This window comes from Micromys minutus, assembly GCF_963924665.1.
Source record: "Micromys minutus genome assembly, chromosome: 3".
Lineage (NCBI taxonomy): Eukaryota > Metazoa > Chordata > Mammalia > Rodentia > Muridae > Micromys > Micromys minutus.
In genome coordinates, this window is record NC_137972.1 from 87,012,468 (window position 1) to 87,029,087 (window position 16,620).

Sequence of the window (16,620 nt, forward strand, 5' to 3'; positions counted from 1 at the left end):
CATCCCTGCATCCCAGGGATGAAGCCTACTTGGTCATGATGAATGATGGTTTTGATGTGTTCTTGGATTCGGTTTGCAAGGATTTTGTTGAGTATTTTTGCATCAATGTTCATAAGTGAGATTGGTCTGAAGTTCTCTTTCCTTGTAGGGTCTTTGTGTGGCTTAGGTACGAGGGTTATTGTAGCCTCAAAAAATGAGTTGGGTAATATTCCATCTGATTCTATCTTTTGGAATAGTTTGGCGAATACTGGTGTTATATCTCCAATAAATATCTGATAAAATTCTGCACTGAACCGGTCTGGACCTGGGCTTTTTTTGGTTGGGAGGCTTTTGATGACTTCTTCTATTTCTTTAGGTGTTATAGGGTTATTTAGATGGTTTACTTGGTCCTGGTTAAACTTTGGGACCTTGTATCTGTCTAGGAATTCGTCCATTTCCTCCAGATTTTCCAATTTTGTGGAGTATAAGTTTTTGTAGTAGGATCTGATGATTTCTTGAATTTCCTTAGTTTCAGTTGTTATGTCACCTCTTTCCTTTCTGATTCTGTTAATTTGGATACTCTCTCTTTGCCCTTTAGTTAGTCTGGCTAGGGGTTTATCAATCTTGTTGATTTTCTCAAAGAACCAACTCTTTGTTTTGTTGATTTTTTCAATGTTTTTTTTGTTTCTATTTGGTCTATTTCTGCCCTAATTTTGATTATTTCTTGCCGTCTACTCTTTTTGGGTATATCTGCTTCCTTTTGTTCTAGGGCTTTTAGCTGTGCTGTCAGGTTGCTGATGTGAGCTCTCTCCAGTTTCTTCTTGGAAGCACTTTTGGAAATGAGTTTTCCTCTCAATACTGCTTTCATTGCATCCCATAGGTTTGGGTATGTTGTGTTTTCATTTTCGTTGAATTCTAGAAAGTCCTTAATTTCTTTCTTTATTTCTTCTTTGACCCTGCTATCCTTTAACAGAGCGTTGTTTAGTTTCCATGTGTATGTGGGCATTTTGTTGTCTTTGTTGTTGTTAAAGACCAGCCGTAGACCATGGTGATCTGAGAAGATGCATGGGAGTATTTCAATCTTCTTATATTGATGAAGGCTCGTTCTGTGTCTAATTATGTGGTCAATTTTCGAGAAGGTGCCATGGGCTAATAAGAAGAAGGTGTATTCTTTTACTTTAGGATAGTATGTTCTGTATATATCTATTAATTCTAGTTGGTTCAAAGTCTCTGCTAGTTTTGCAGTGTCCTTGTTCAGTTTCTGTTTCCCTGATCTGTCCATTGGTGAGAGTGGGGTGTTAAAGTCTCCCACTATTATTGTGTGGGGTGAAATGTATTTTTTGAGCTTTAGTAGAGTTTCTTTTATGAATGTGGGTGATTTTTTATTTGGAGCATATATGTTAAGGATTGAGAGTTCCTCCTGACAGATTTCCCCGGTAATGAATAAAAAGTGTCCTTCTTTATCTTTTTTGATAACTTTTGGTTGGAAATTTACTTTATTCGATATTAGAATAGCCACTTCAGCTTGCTTCTTGGAGCTGTTTGCTTGGAAGTTTTTTTCCCACCCTTTTACTCTGAAATAGTGTCTGTCTCTGTCTCTGAGATGAGTTTCCTGTATGCAGCAAAAGGCTGGATTTTGTTTATGTATCCAGTCTGATAGTCTATGTCTCTTTATTGGGGAGTTGAGACCATTTATGTTAATAGATATCAAGGAATAATTGTTTCTGTTTTCTGCCATTTTTGCTTTTTTGGGTTCAGTTGTGTCTGTGTTTTTTTCTTCTTTTAGTTTTCTTGTTTAGGAGTTTTCTTGTTTTTACTAGGCTGTATTTTTCCTCCTTGTATTGGGTTTTCCACCTATAATTCGTTGTAGTGCTGGGTTTGTGGTCAGATATTGTGTGAATTTTGATTTGTCTTGAAATATCTTTGTCTCTCCATCGATGGTGATTGATAGTTTTGCTGGGTATAGCAGCTTGGGCTGGCACTTGTGCTCTCTTAAGGAGTGCATGATGTCTGTCCAGGCTCTTCTAGCTTTCATAGTCTCTGTTGAGAAATCAGGTGTGAGTCTGATTGGTCTGCCTTTATATGTTACCTGACCTTTTTCCCTTACTGTTTTTAGTATTCTTTCTTTACTTTGGGCACTTGATGTTTTTACTATTATGTGTCGGGAGGTATTTCTTTTCTGGTCCAACCTATTTGGAGTTCTGAAGGCTTCTTTTATGCTCGTGGTCATCTCATTCTTGAGGGTAGGGAAGTTTTCTTCTATGATTTTGTTGAAGATATTTACTGTGCCTCTTAGTTGATACTCTTCTCCCTCTTCTATTCCTATTATCCTTAGGTTCGGTCTTCTCATTGTGTCTTGTATTTCCTGGACATTTTGGGTTAGGAGCTTTTTGTTTTTTGCATCTTCTCTGGCTGTTTTGTCTATGTTTGCAATGTTGTCTTCTGCCCCCGAGATTCTCTCCTCGATCTCTTGTAATGTTGGAAATGCTTGCTTCTGTGACTCCTGATTTCTTTTTTTGGTGTTCTGACTCTAGAGTTATCTCTTTTAGCGCTTTCTTTATTGTGTCAATTTCTGTTTTAATTTCCCTCTTCCATTCCTTTATTTCTTTGGTTCTGTTTTTGTCTCGTTCTTTGAGTTCTTTGAGTGTTTTTCTTGTTTCTTCTTTAAAAGCTTCTGAATCTTTTTGCTTTTCCTCCCTTTCTTGTTTAAGTAACTCTATCAGTGTCTTGAGGCATGATTTCAGGTCTGTGTCTTCTTTCTCTGGAGTGTTTGGAATTCCGATGTTTGCTACTATCGGAGAGCTGGGTTCTGGTGTTGCTAGATTGTCTTGGTTTCCTTGGGATATACTCTTTCTCTCTCCTCTTGCCATTTTGTTGTCAGTGATATGTTCTTGCCTTTCCCTTGTATCTGGTCTGTGTCCCTGGTACACTTTCCGTGTGCACTCCGCAGAGATCTCTCTACTCCCCGGCAGCCCAGGTTCTGGGTGGCAGCTGGGCCAGGCTCTGCTCTGCGTCCTGAAGTCGCCTCCGGGTGGGAACAGACGTTCCTAAGATCTGTTCCTGGTCACAGATGCTCAGCCTCTCCAAGCCACCTTTCCGGCTGGCAGGTGGGCCAGGCTCTGCTCTGTGTCCTGAAGTCGTCTCTGGGTGGGAACAGAAGTTCCTTAGATCTGTTCCCGGTCACTGGATCGGGGAGGACAGGGCAGGTCAGGGCAGGGGGTGCCCTTTCCGTGTGCACTCTGCAGAGATCCCTCTGCTCCCCCGCAGCCTAGGTCTCCCACTCACCAGTTGCTCAGCCTGTATGAGCCGCCTTTCCGGCTGGTGGTTGGGCCAGGCTCCACTCTGCGTCCTGAAGTCGTCTCCGTGTGGGAACAGAAGTTCCTAAGATCTGTTCCAGGTCGCAGTTGCTCAGCCTGTACGAGCTGCCTTTCCGGCTGGCAGTTGGGCCAGGCTCCGCTCTGTGTCCTCACGTTTAATTCTTATAGAATGTAGTGTATCACGTATTTATGGCCCAGAGCCAAATCTCTGTTTTTCACAATGTTCCCTCCCCTCCGACCCCCAAAGAGGAAAGTTCGTTTTGGTTTAGGATATTTGAATATGTGTGACTATAAAAATGTAATCCATAATATAAGGATTACTTTTTTCTCTATAATTAGAGATTTGATTATGCAATCATACAGTTTCTGGGACATGATACTATTTTTTTTATAGGTACAATAGTAAATATGGTATATCTAGAGATTTGTTAAGACTTTGGCAGGGTGAGGTTTGTTGATGATGAAATTTCAGTAAAACCATTGACCCTGGAAGGGTATAGCTTAGCAGTATAATGTTACTGAGTTTGTGTGAGGCCCTGAGTTTGATCTTAAGTAATCCCCAATATGCTGTGAATACAACACCAAGGTATCTAACAATAGGAGAACGAAATATTTCAGGGTCACTTCTTATGGCCATTACTATTTCTGCCCATTTCAACACCTGAATTTCTTTAGGACTGAGTCTCTTTAGGTGTGAGTAAGTCAAGACAGTCGATAAGAAGGCTTGTGCTAGCTCTTCATTGACTATACACAATAGTCTCCTCTTAGTCATGAAGACAGCATTACTTCTGGGTACATGTGTATAAAGTAAGAAAGTATTTATCAACTGTCTAGGAGTGGTTATCTTTATAGTGCTATTACTTTTTATAACCCAGCAATATAGTCAGAGTTACCCGAGAACTTTGGCAGATAGCATCCATTGCTTTTTGGTGTGTTTGTGTGTGTGTGTGAGTATGTGTGAGTGTGTGTCTATGTGTGTGTATGAGTGTGTGTGAGTATGTGTGAGTGTGTATGAGTGTGTGTCTGTGTGTGTGAGTGTGTGTGTGAGTATGTATGAGTGTGTATGTGTGAGTGTGTATGTGTGAGTGTGTGTTTGTGTGTGTGAGTGTGTGTGTCTGTGTATGTGAGTATGTGTGAGTGTGTGTTTGTGTGAGTATGTGTGAGTGTGCGTGTGTATGTGTGAGTATGTGTGAGTGTGTATGTGTGAGTGTGTGTGTGTGTGTGTGTGTGTGTGTGTGGTGAACCTTTTCCATTAATCTTTAAGAGACATCATCCTTGTATTTTGAGACAGGGTTCCTCAGAGGGACTTGGGAATTACCAATTGGATTAGATTGTCTTCCCAGTGGGACCCAGGGCTTGTCTTGTCTTTGGCTCCCATAGCTGTGATTTCAAATACACCATCATGCAGTCATGCAGTTTAATCTGTGGGTTCTGTCAGTCAAGCTTGGGTCCTCACACAATACTTATCAAGCTACCTCCCCAACCCTGTATTTCTTTTCTTATCTCACATTAAAGTAATTCCTTGTTCTTTTCTACCTCACTACTTTCTTTTACTTTTGTATATTCCCAATTATGGCTTTTGTTATTTTCCAGTTTTTTTTTATTGTACAGTAAGAGTGTCTATTCAGTGAAGTCATCGTTCACTGTGGATAATGAGCAAATAGAACCAATCATAGCTCTTCTTCTGAACTGCGATGACAGGCACTCTAAGGAGGTTAGGTACTGTGACTCATTTCCTCTTTCTAAGAACACAAGAAAGATACTATTGTTCTTGTCTTAATTGTAAAAACACTGAGGGGAAAAGATAGTAAACAGCTTGCTTGCACTTTTGCAACTTCAAGACAGAATTCAAACCCCAGCAATCTGATTCTGGAATGTATGCTCTTGTTACGAGCGAGCAATCTTCTGGCGGAACCCAGGGCTGAAGATCCTGCAATACGGTGGCGCTGCAGACTCCTGGCCTCACAGAGATTAAACTGAAGCTCAGCAATCTTGCGTAGGTCACATATCAAATCTGACCTTCATGCCACTTATGGTGTAGTGACTTTTCTCTCCCTCACAAACTGCTTGTCTCAAGTGGAATGAAGTACCCTAGTCAGAATGCCTAAAGGAAACTGACATTTTGCCCATGCCTTTTCTTTTTTTTCTGTTTTATTTTTCTGCTGAATTTTCAGTGGTATTGATACTGTCTTTGTTCCCCTGAAGATATTACACATACATTTTCAAAACTCATTCTTGACTTATGTCTTGTTCTTGACAAATAGAGCTAATGTTTTAGTTTGGTGCCAAGTATCTTTTGACATGCGCAGTCTGATCATTTGTTCCCAGTGAATAGAAATACTGCAGAGAGGGAGGCCCGGGAGAAGTTTTGGTGTTCAGATTGGGCAACAGAACGAATCTAGGCAAACCTTTTGATTCAGACGATCCTGTATTTACCGAGCTCTGAGGGGCCGAGGAGACGGTCAGTGGTTGCGATCTTTGGCCTGAGTTCAGATCTGTCGTATCCACACAGAGGCTGAGCTTGTCTGTCTGTCAGTGCTAAGAGCAGCTGAGGAAGACACTTGACCTCTACATAAGCACACATAAGCAAATAATACCCAGTCACACACACCCCGCACACTCTCATATAGCAACATACTTACACAGGAAAATTAAAATCAAACAAACAAAATGCTCGCATAGTGGGGACCCTCACTGTTGTAGAAAAGATGAAATGTTATGGTGGCTCAGTACAGGAAATGAGATTTCCTGTAATTATCAGTAGCAAAAGACATTTTCTCTCTAATTTCTTATCACACTGTCCCCAAAACTTGAACAGATTAATTAATAACAACTTTTTTTTTGTACATTTGAGTCTTGGCTTCTTTGGGAGTGGGCCTTACATATGCTTGGAATTTGTTGGCTAGAGTTTTAAAACAGATGGCCATCTACTTTTTTTTTTTTTTTTTTTTTCATCTAGGAGACTCATTTGGTTATTTGTCCTTTTGTTGTCATGGTAACCAAAGGAGGCTCTTCATATTATAGACATTGAGAACTGTCAGACAGCCTAGCTGTTTGATGGAGGCTTGACCTGTTTTTGGTCTTTATTTCTCTCTTTTGTGTTGATGGATGCTAATCACATTGTACTTTGTTTTTAGTGACATACAGAAATAAAAAAAAATGATCGTAAAGGAAGCCATTTTGTACACAGTCTTCATTATTATTTTCATTGCTATAAGAAAAAACAAAAATTCCTTTGACCGGAGCTATTTTGTGATGAAGATCATTATGATGGCTCACGTGGATGGGGCATCTCTGGATAGTTTAGATGCTTTCATCCTAGCAATTTATCACCTTAGAATATGAAGATACCTCAGTGAATTCTATTTTCAGCTAGCATGTGAGATACAGAAACATGGCGCATGAAAAGAATGTGGCTAAAGAGGGATGAGCATTGGTGTGAACTCACACAAATTGTGTATTTGCAATGAATCCACCAGTATTCCTCAAAATGGGCTCACTTCTCTGCCACTTAATACTTATCTCTTCATAAGAGCTAAGTACACTGTGTCTGTGTGTACATGTCTCTGTGTGTGCATGTATGCATGCACATGTGTATGTGTCTATGCATCTGAGTGTTTCTGTGTATGTGTGTGCATGTGTGCATTTCCTTGTGTATGTGTCTGTGTGTACATCTCTCTCTCTCTCTCTCTCTCTCTCTCTCTCTCTCTCTCTCTCTCTGTGTGTGTGTGTGTGTGTGCATACATGCATATGTGTTTGTACCTACTAGGCACACCTAAAGAATCAGCTATTGAGAAATGATGAAGTCAGTGCTTCAGCACAAATAGTGTTATGAGATCTTAGAACCAAGTATTCATTTGTAAAAAAGAATTTCTGATATGTTCAAGGTCATTTTGGGCTTGTAATCATTTCTATGTACGAAGTACCTACTATTATTGCCTATGACTTTTTAATCAGTAATGTTCAGATAACCTCATAACCTGCTTTTTGAAAATAAAATAGCAATTTGTTAATTTGGGAGAGGAATTATATTTATATTTTGTTCCCCAATCAGATGCCTACAGATAAGCATGGCCAAAACAACTAGAATAAAAATATCTACTCTCTGTGGTTGTCTGAAAATATTGAAGGTGACCTTGGGAGCTCAGACTTTCAGTGATGCATACAGAACTTTTATTTAGTGTTCACTCTTTTTCTGTGGGTAATGCAAAAGTTTTTAAAAATCCATAAAAGGTAGAGTAATAATTATATCTCATGATTGTTACTATGGAGATATATTTCAAATCTGTATGGAGTTTTTCTGACCTGACATAAATGTATATTAAGTATATGTCTAATCTGATCTACCCATCCATATGTCTGTCTATCTGCATGCCTTTGATAATTTTACTGTCGTGTTAATTTTTTTTTTTTTGAGATTTTTTTTCTGTCAGCTTGAGAGCTTACTCTAAAAAAATTAGAGCCTTTCAGTTCTGGATTTTCAAAAGACAAAATAACACAATGATTGCCAAGATTGAGTTTTAGAGTCAAATAAATGCGAATCTGAATTTTGCTCTGATGCTTAGTGACTATGAAAGCTTGGCATCTGGGAGCCACTGCTTGAGTTCTCTTAGCTCGAGTTCTCCCATGTGAAAGACTGCAGACTGTCCACCCCCCACTCCGTCTTCGTTCTTTTCATCTCGGAAAATGGTGAATTGTATGAGCCATAAAGAAAACTAGTGTCAGGGATGGAGGATGTGATCAGACATCGAAGGAAGGGGAGGCTTTTCTAAGTGACTCAGGGGTTTTGGTAGAAGACAGAGAGGAATAAGGAGCAGCACGACTCCTGTAGAGAATATAAACAGCAGCAGCTGTTTGCTAAGTGCCTTGTATCAGGCTCTGTGTAAGGTCTTTAACAACACCCACACTTACCACAGCTCCGCAGAGCACGGACCATGGTCAGCACCAGTAATGCTGGTAGCTTCACAAACGAGGACATTTGGGGTTCATAGTGGCACAAAACTGTGTAGAAAGGCTGATGATGTTTGAAGCAACATTGATGAGCACTGTTCTGTCTCGTGTAAGTGTGTCTGTGTGGTTTCTTCTAAACCTCACTTCCTGTGTTTAGCAAATATTCATAGTGAGTGGATTAATTAATGAATTCATCCTGGGAGAATAGCATGCCTCAGTCATTTCAACCTCTCCCATAATTGTGTGTGTGTGTGTGTGTGTGTGTGCACTTGTGCGTGCACATGCAGGTCAGGAGAGGCCATTGGATTCCCTTGGATCTGGAGTTACAGAGACAGCTGTGAGCTTCTTGTCAGTGCTGGAAATAGAACTCTGGTTCTCTGCAGAACAGCAAACACTCTTAACAATAAAGGTATCTTTTGAACCCCAGGACTTCTCATTTTGAGGATGCTTATCACCTGCCTTCTGATTTGCATATATCTGGAATTCACTTATCATGGTCATGTTCAGAACTTAACTGTGAAACCCATTGGGAGCAGCTTTTTCAATAACTGCAGGAATATTGTTGGAGAGTTAGTTCCCTCCCTCCCTCCCTCCCTCCTTCCCTCCCTCCTTCCCTCTCTGTCTCTGTGGTATGTGCATGTAGGTTCACATGTGGCTGCAGGTGTGTTGCCCACATATGTACACATGGAGACCAAGGGTTGCCATGGTTTTCTCCTTCATCAGCCTCATCCTTATCCTTCAGAGGCATGGTCTAATACCAAGGATGAAGCTCACCAGTTTATATGGATACGCTGGCCAGCAAACCCCAGGGATGTGCCTGTCTCTGCACACACATATCCATGCATGTTTAAAAAGCAGCGAGTCAATCAGCTGTGAGGGCAGCTGTGGAAATTCAAGACTTCCTGTCTGTGTTTCTGTTCAGTTAACATTATCTATTGATAAGCCATTTCTCTAAATGTAATATAGTGATGATATTGATTATTTTCTAGATGTTCTTCCTAGTGTTCTCCAAGGATTAAGTATTTGATTTTCATTATAAACCTATAATATATAGTATAAAGTAGCTACTGCTCTTATCTTGCTTAGAGCTGAGCTAAATTAGATACAAAAAAAAAAAAAAGAAGAAGCAGTGAGTGTATGTATAGTGCATGTAAATCAAACCTTTCACTTAGAAAACCCTACATGGTCATCTGTCCGTGTCTACTTATCTTTCACCAGGCATTTCCCTTATCTTTTGAGAACATCTCCAATCATTGGCAAGGTACCAGTTTAGGATATGAGATCTGCTGTAGCAGTTGATAGGCCACATAGCACCGTAAGATTGTATCTACAAACAGAGAGTATATACAACCTTCAACAGGAAATCATTTACGTGTCCCTCCACCCTCTGCCAAGCACTTACTAAGTCAGGAGCAAACCCCTAACTTTCATTGTTTCTTTCAAATTTGACCTTGAGAATTAATACTTATGTGAATGCATGTTCCTAGATCAAATAAACTACATTGTCAAAAGACCCTTTTGCAGACAATTTTGGACTTTGTTATGGGGGAAATAAAAATGAAGTCCATGGTATTCGCAGCATGGTTTAGGGAGACAAGAAAAATCCTCAGTAGAAATCATGGGTTGGTGATGTCTTGTTACTGATAATCTTGGCAATATTTGGTAAAGATTACTGGAAACACATAATAGACATTAAGTAAAATGTCACTGGACACAAAACAATGAATACTTTGATCTTCCTTTGTTTATGTTAATTAATGGAACCACACACAAAAGTACATAAAAGCTAACAGAAAATGAATGAGTAATTTACAAACATTTATATTTCAGTGTTAGGAAACACGGTGAGGTTAGGAAAACAGTGAACACAAAGATTCAGGCAATGACAGTCTCACAGATTACAGCTTAACATGATTAAACAGCACATATAACATACATGTATGACAGACATTGCTTTAGGTATCAACATACTGTCAGTTATACACATAAGAAACATTGCCAGTTATAGTTTGGGTTATGAGATAAATTTTTGATTAGACATTTCAAATTACAATATTATCTCAGGCAGCATGCAGGAAAAATCACCGATTGTATCTTTGTTAGGACATACTTTGCACCAAGCTTCCAATTTTTTTTTGGTAGTTGTATCAAGAATAGAGAAACCACAGAAATGATCGTATTGTTGAAATCAGCAGTTGTATTTACTGGCTGAGAGAATTTCCGGTAAAAATAAAATTCTCTGAATTCATTAACAAAATGCACAGTGATCATAAACTTAAAAATTACTTTTGTCACATTAATTCTTGTTTATTGGTGATACAGCAGCTGCAGGGAACCTGAATTCTGAGAGCTGGATTTTACATAACAGCAGATACTTATTCTTCTGTGGGCTCACATGATCACAACAGAGATGTTTACCATTTGAAGTCACATGTTATAACAAGGTGCTATACAAAGATTTTAAATATTTGGTGTTTCCATCTTAACAAATATGCTGTGGTTATTTCACAGAGAGACTAGATTAACAGGCAGTGTAAATCACATGAATCTTAAGATTTTTAAAAATACATTTTGTACAATAAGTTTCTTATTTCTTCACTAGCATTTCATTTTGATTTTATTTGATTTTTATTTTTTTGTCTTTATACTTAAAGTCCTTAGAGAAACTAAGAGCTTTTGGCTCATGCCAAGAAAGTCAATAGAACTGATATTTCCCACAGGAATATGGCTGAGTGTACATTGAATCACAGTCAATAACGCAACATCTAATATAACAGATCATTTAAAAATTCAAATCAAGTCTAATTATTTTTAAAAGACAGCAGTTTGAACAAAACTGTAGTAATCAAAAGTTTATTTACAAAACATTTAAATATATAGTTTAATGGCTAGTTCTTGCTAACTGCACAGATGAAGTTGGCGTGCACAGCCCGTTAACTTTCTGTGCAACATTGGTAGACCTTTGAGTCCACACATATGTGGTGGATGGGTGAGAAAATTAGACAGTAATTTCTGTAGACTCTGTGTTCGTGAGGAGAAACATTTCAATGCTTTCTCTATGAGATGGGAGCTGTTATTAATGTTGGTGTGTTTAAGGTCTCCAAACGCAACTTAGCATAATGTAAGAATCTGAGGGAAAGACCATGCCACCCAGTTTTCAGATTCGAATCTAGCTTCCTTTTCTAACACTTCTTGATCGTTAGAAACACACAAAGAGATTCATTTTCAAAGGATAGATGGTGAAGTGAGCATTTCTTACAGTCACATTCATAGTACAAGAAGTTAACCTACATTTTACAGATCATTAAACAATTCTCTTTGGCAGAAGGCAATAAATAACTTCCTCTACTTCTCACATTTCAGAGAGGCCACTTTCCTTCCAGGTCACATGGGGCATGCGATCACTATTTCAGGATAGCAGTATACCACCACATATAGAAAAAAAATATAAGGAGCAGAGATTGACAGTTCAATTCAAATAGTATTTATACACTGATGCTGGAGAAGGTGTCTTACACAAGCAGGCCCAACAACCCTTCCGATGATCGTCCATCTAATACAGTTAGCAATCTTGGGCATGCGGACTTTTACTTCCGGCAAAATTTTATCTCTGAAACACTGGAATGTTTCTGATTGCCAAACATTTTCTTTCTCCACAGACTCACTGGAGTAGGCTGTGTACATGTGTGCACACGTATTTTACCCGGAAAGTAGCCACCTTTGTAGATCATATTGGTTGGCCTGAGAGGTTCGAAACTGAAAGATTCAGTCAGTCTTCCATGTATGTCGCTACTAAACCACCACTCAAGATATTGCAGATGTGATGGAGTTATTAAACATACAGTCTTAGACACGAGCCATCTCCAGGCTGAGCTGGAAGCACTCGAGGATTGCTCCTGGTCACCTACGCTAAGATCACCTCTGATTTTGTCAGTCTTTCCCACCTCTTTGCCTTTGAAGCATATTTGTGCTGGATCTCTTCCACGCCGAGCACAACCTCTACACACACTGTTTATTGCTCTTTGGCCCTGCGAGGTGCGGGTGTTGTGCTCATTTCTTTTGAAGAGAAGCTTTTGGGTATGAAGATGTGCTGGCCTTTTCTATGGGGATTTCTAACCAGGAGTTGCTCTCATGTCTTGTCTGCCCCACTAAATGAGCTGTGTATTCTGTATGTATACAACAGCCATTTTCTTCTTTTCTGGAATGTCTCCATGTTCTTAGCATTGTATGCATCTACAAAATTCCCAAATGGACCCCGGGACGTCCTGCTACAATAACAGTTGTGTCAGCGGTGCCGATTATGGTTTCTGGAAAGAAATGTGTTGTATCGATAACCTGTCTCTACCTCTGCAGATTGCTGACAGGAAAATATGTTTATGGTTTTAAAACCATCATCTGCCGCCTTCTCCTGTCCAGGCCTTTTTGACATGCTATGCAATAAGGGTCTTTCAGTATGGACCTGTTTACCTGCTCTTATGCAATTTGAATCCAGGTCTATTCCAAGGCTCCAATATTGGAGCCAATAACACAGTGCGTGGACTGTGGATGGAGGACAGACAGACAGCAAGTTCGCCTTGGCAACTTCCACCATGGATGCTTCCAAGGTGATTGACAATTCAAAGGTCAGAAAGGATATTGAGGCTTTGGATCTTAGTGATGGATTTGAGTCAATTACATGGAACTTGACCTAGGCCCTTCTGCTGCAAGTATTATGTTTCATTGCTGCAATGGCCTGCGGGGCTGATGGGATCTCTCAGAAGGGCTTTCGTGTTGAATAGAAGAATATGTACATGAAGATTCGGGTGATGAGGACAGAGATGAATGCGCTGTGCTTGAGCTGGAGCTGCAAGTGGTCAGGGGTGTTTGGTAGGAACAGGACAAGAGGGAAGGCATCCATGGGAAGGCACCCCCAGCCAGAGCAAACGGACAACCAATGCTCAAGGTTTGAGCAGCAACAACAGAAGCACACAGATTCTTGAATGTCTTTTCTCAGTTAAAAGGATGGACAGACACAGGTCAATATTCTTAAGTACTGCAGAATGTCAGGACAGACAGACACTTGGAGACATATTCTCAGATAACTTGCTATCTTAACCTGTTTCAGGGTGATCTCTGGCTTTGTCCAAATGCCATCAAAAGAGCCTCGAAAGTTGATCCTAGGAAACCGAGAATGGCTATGACTATGCCACCTGTGGTTTCTAAGGTTTACACTCCCAGTGTCTTATCTTGAACCGACTTCTCAAACTCTAACTAACAGTCACTGTATCTTAGCACACGCCTGCTCCTCAAATGAGAAGACATTCATTTAGAGAACTCAGGACTGCTACAAAAGTGTTTGCCACTAGGGATAACAGCCAGAGCTAATTATTCAACAGTGAAAAAGGTATTCTTGATTGTTTTCTGGATCCTGGGATGGTCAGGTAAAGTACATGAAGAACTATATTTTGGAAGATCTAGAAAGACTCAGGAAAGAGAGGCTTCTTGACGTCCCATTAAAACAAAACAAAACAACAAAACTGTTGTGAGGTTAGTTTTCCTTTAAATGGAAATCTGAATTATGAACTTTTAGGTCCACATGTCCATGTGTGAGTCTATTGTACTGACAGGTAAGCTGCCATTTAAAGCTATAAGCTTCAGTCTGGGGGGGGGGGCAGAGTTAAACATGGGGTGACCTTGATCATTCTGAGATCTGCAAAGCAGTGTCTGGATCAATGGTCCATAAAACATAATTCTAAACCATGTTTTATGCTTTGGCCTTCCTGTATAATTTTCTATGTTATTAAGCATGGCACCCTGAATGTCCATTTCTAGAAGATTCTAAACTCTTTCTTCATAGGCCATTATTTTGTAATAGCTCTACTATTCTCTTCTGCCAGCCACTTATGTGACAGTCACCTTATCACCTCAGAGTAATTAACACAGCGACTAAATTTGTTCACAGGTTCCTGGCTGAGCACAGTCAAATGAGTTGCTTTTGTTTTCTTAATAAAATTTTAAGTGAATGTTTCCCAATCCCGAGGGCTTCTGGAAAAGACTGAACAGAGGGAAGGTTTCCGGGGATGTTCTCGGTTATTCTGGTGGGCGAGAGCTAAGGTGGACAGGCTGTGAGCAGACATAATTAGAGGTTACAGTTTGCTTAGCTGGAAGAGGTGGGTCAGCTTAAAAGGTGCAGCTGTGGGATGGAGTTGAGGAAGATTGACAGAAATTTGCATGAGTGAGCTATCGCCTGCATGGGAGGAAGGCTGAGTTTGCTCAGGAAAAGGGTTCGATTCTGTAGACCTACCTTTGACAGACAACTAGGGATGTTTAAGGAAGTTGTCAGCAGAAAATGCCTATGGTACATATTTGTTTCTAAAGAAGACAAACCCCTACTTTTTGTTCCAAGGTCGACACAAAGGAGGCATTGCAATTTAAAAATGGGATTCAGTTTTACTATAGATCCTATGGCTTACTGAATCCAAACTGGGAACAGATTAAAATGTGATTATTAACCTGGAAAAAAAATAAAAAAAAAATAAAAATGGGATTCATTCACTGCAACGCCACAGCCTGCTCTTGATGGAAACAAGTAACGAGAGAAGGAAGAATATTTTTATCCGGAAGCGTCAGTCACAGAATTATTATAGTGTAACCAAAGTATTATCTGTTTAAATTTCTTCTCTCTCGTTGAGGCTCACAAAGGCGCTTTGTCTGTTGCAACATCTCAGTGATGCTTGCTTACCCTTTTCCCTCACAGATTTGGCTCTGGGGCTCAGGACTCATAGAGTTGGAATGCATTGCTCCCACTATGTTAAAATAGTTCTGTCATTTCTTAAGACATTCCAATTGGGATTCCTTCAAGAGGAAGCTTAAATTGACTCCACGGGAAACATTTTTTGTTTACCTAAGCAGAGCTCCCTTTGGGGTTTTGTTTTGTTTTCTTTTTTGTTTGTCTTCTCTCTCTCCCTCTCTCTCTCTCTCTCTCTCTCTCTCTCTCTCTCTCTCTCTCTCTCTCTCTCTCTCTCTCTCTGCCTTGTGAAGAAGTTGACATGCTTGTTCTATGTTTTATGTGAAATTTCAGATCAATAATGAAACATTTTGGTCGAGGCAGTGCTGGTAATTTAAGAAGTATTTTTGTGACATCTTTTGGAATAGTCATTTATCTATAACAGGCTATTTGAAAGACGTTTGAATCTGTAGCAAATGGCATCTTGCTTGCATTTTCTTTAGAAAACTTGTACCTTTAAATAAACTTTTTTGGGGGTGCTGGCCACTGTATAGTTTGTTTATAATTCATATGGTTTAGTAGAAAACAGTACTGACAATCTCTCCAATCTGTTGATATGCATAAGAAATGAAAAAAAAGTGAACTTGAAAGGTCATCCTTGGAACAATAGTGGTGTGGCATTAAGAAGGTCACTAAGTTGAAATCCTTTCTAATCTTTTGGAAACTTTATCAAGCAGAAGAAATTTCCTACTTTCTCTTCTGGGAAAAGAGCCCCACCCCCCAGTGGTTGTACAAGTAATTATTTTAAAATAGAATTTTAGTTCCTCCCAGGTGCATGTGGCTTGATTGGTTTGACACTTGTTCTGATAATCAGACACGATGAGTAACAGCCCCTTTCCACCTACAGCTTCTTCAGCTCACACCCGTAAGTGAAAGGAAATGAGCCACCCAACACAGGGGCCTTCATGTATTCTGGAAAAGGTAACATGAACGTATGTATCATCTCTTAGGTAGCAATGAGAAGGGATCTGAAGATCCATGACCTTCTCAAGTAAACAGATCTACCTTTCCAAAAGAAAAAGCCTTCAAGTCTCCTCTCTGATGACAACTAGACATGTAAAGGGTGAGAGCACCGTGTACTCAGAGAGAGAAGCTATGGTCCCCTTCTCCAGGTGCTGACAGTTGATGAAGGCTCTGAAGTTTCAGCTCAGAGAACAGCCAGATGCCTCCAAGTCAAGAACATGCAGTGTTAGTGGCAGTTACTTAGTAGTTAGTAGTAATAGTCAGTACACAGAACATCACAAGGATGAGTCAAATGACGCCAATGACAAGCTTTCTGCGACCTGAAATGTTAGCTAGCAAACAAGGTATCTATCTGCCTCACATAGTGACTGGCTCATAGAAGACTCTGGGATATACTGGTTGAGTCTGAATCCATTCATCTTGATGGTGAAATACAGAATGTGAAATTAAAAAAAAAAAACCCTTATTAAAGAGCAGTTCTTTGATCAGTTTCAGAATGACCCCATTAAAGAGTCTCACATTAATAAAATATCCTTAGACCAAAATGGAAGGTTAATTTAATTAGAACACTTTAATTGGAATCTTATTACATCCAGGGCCAATGTTAAGTTTCTCAAGTCATTATTACTTTATGATTATTAGCAC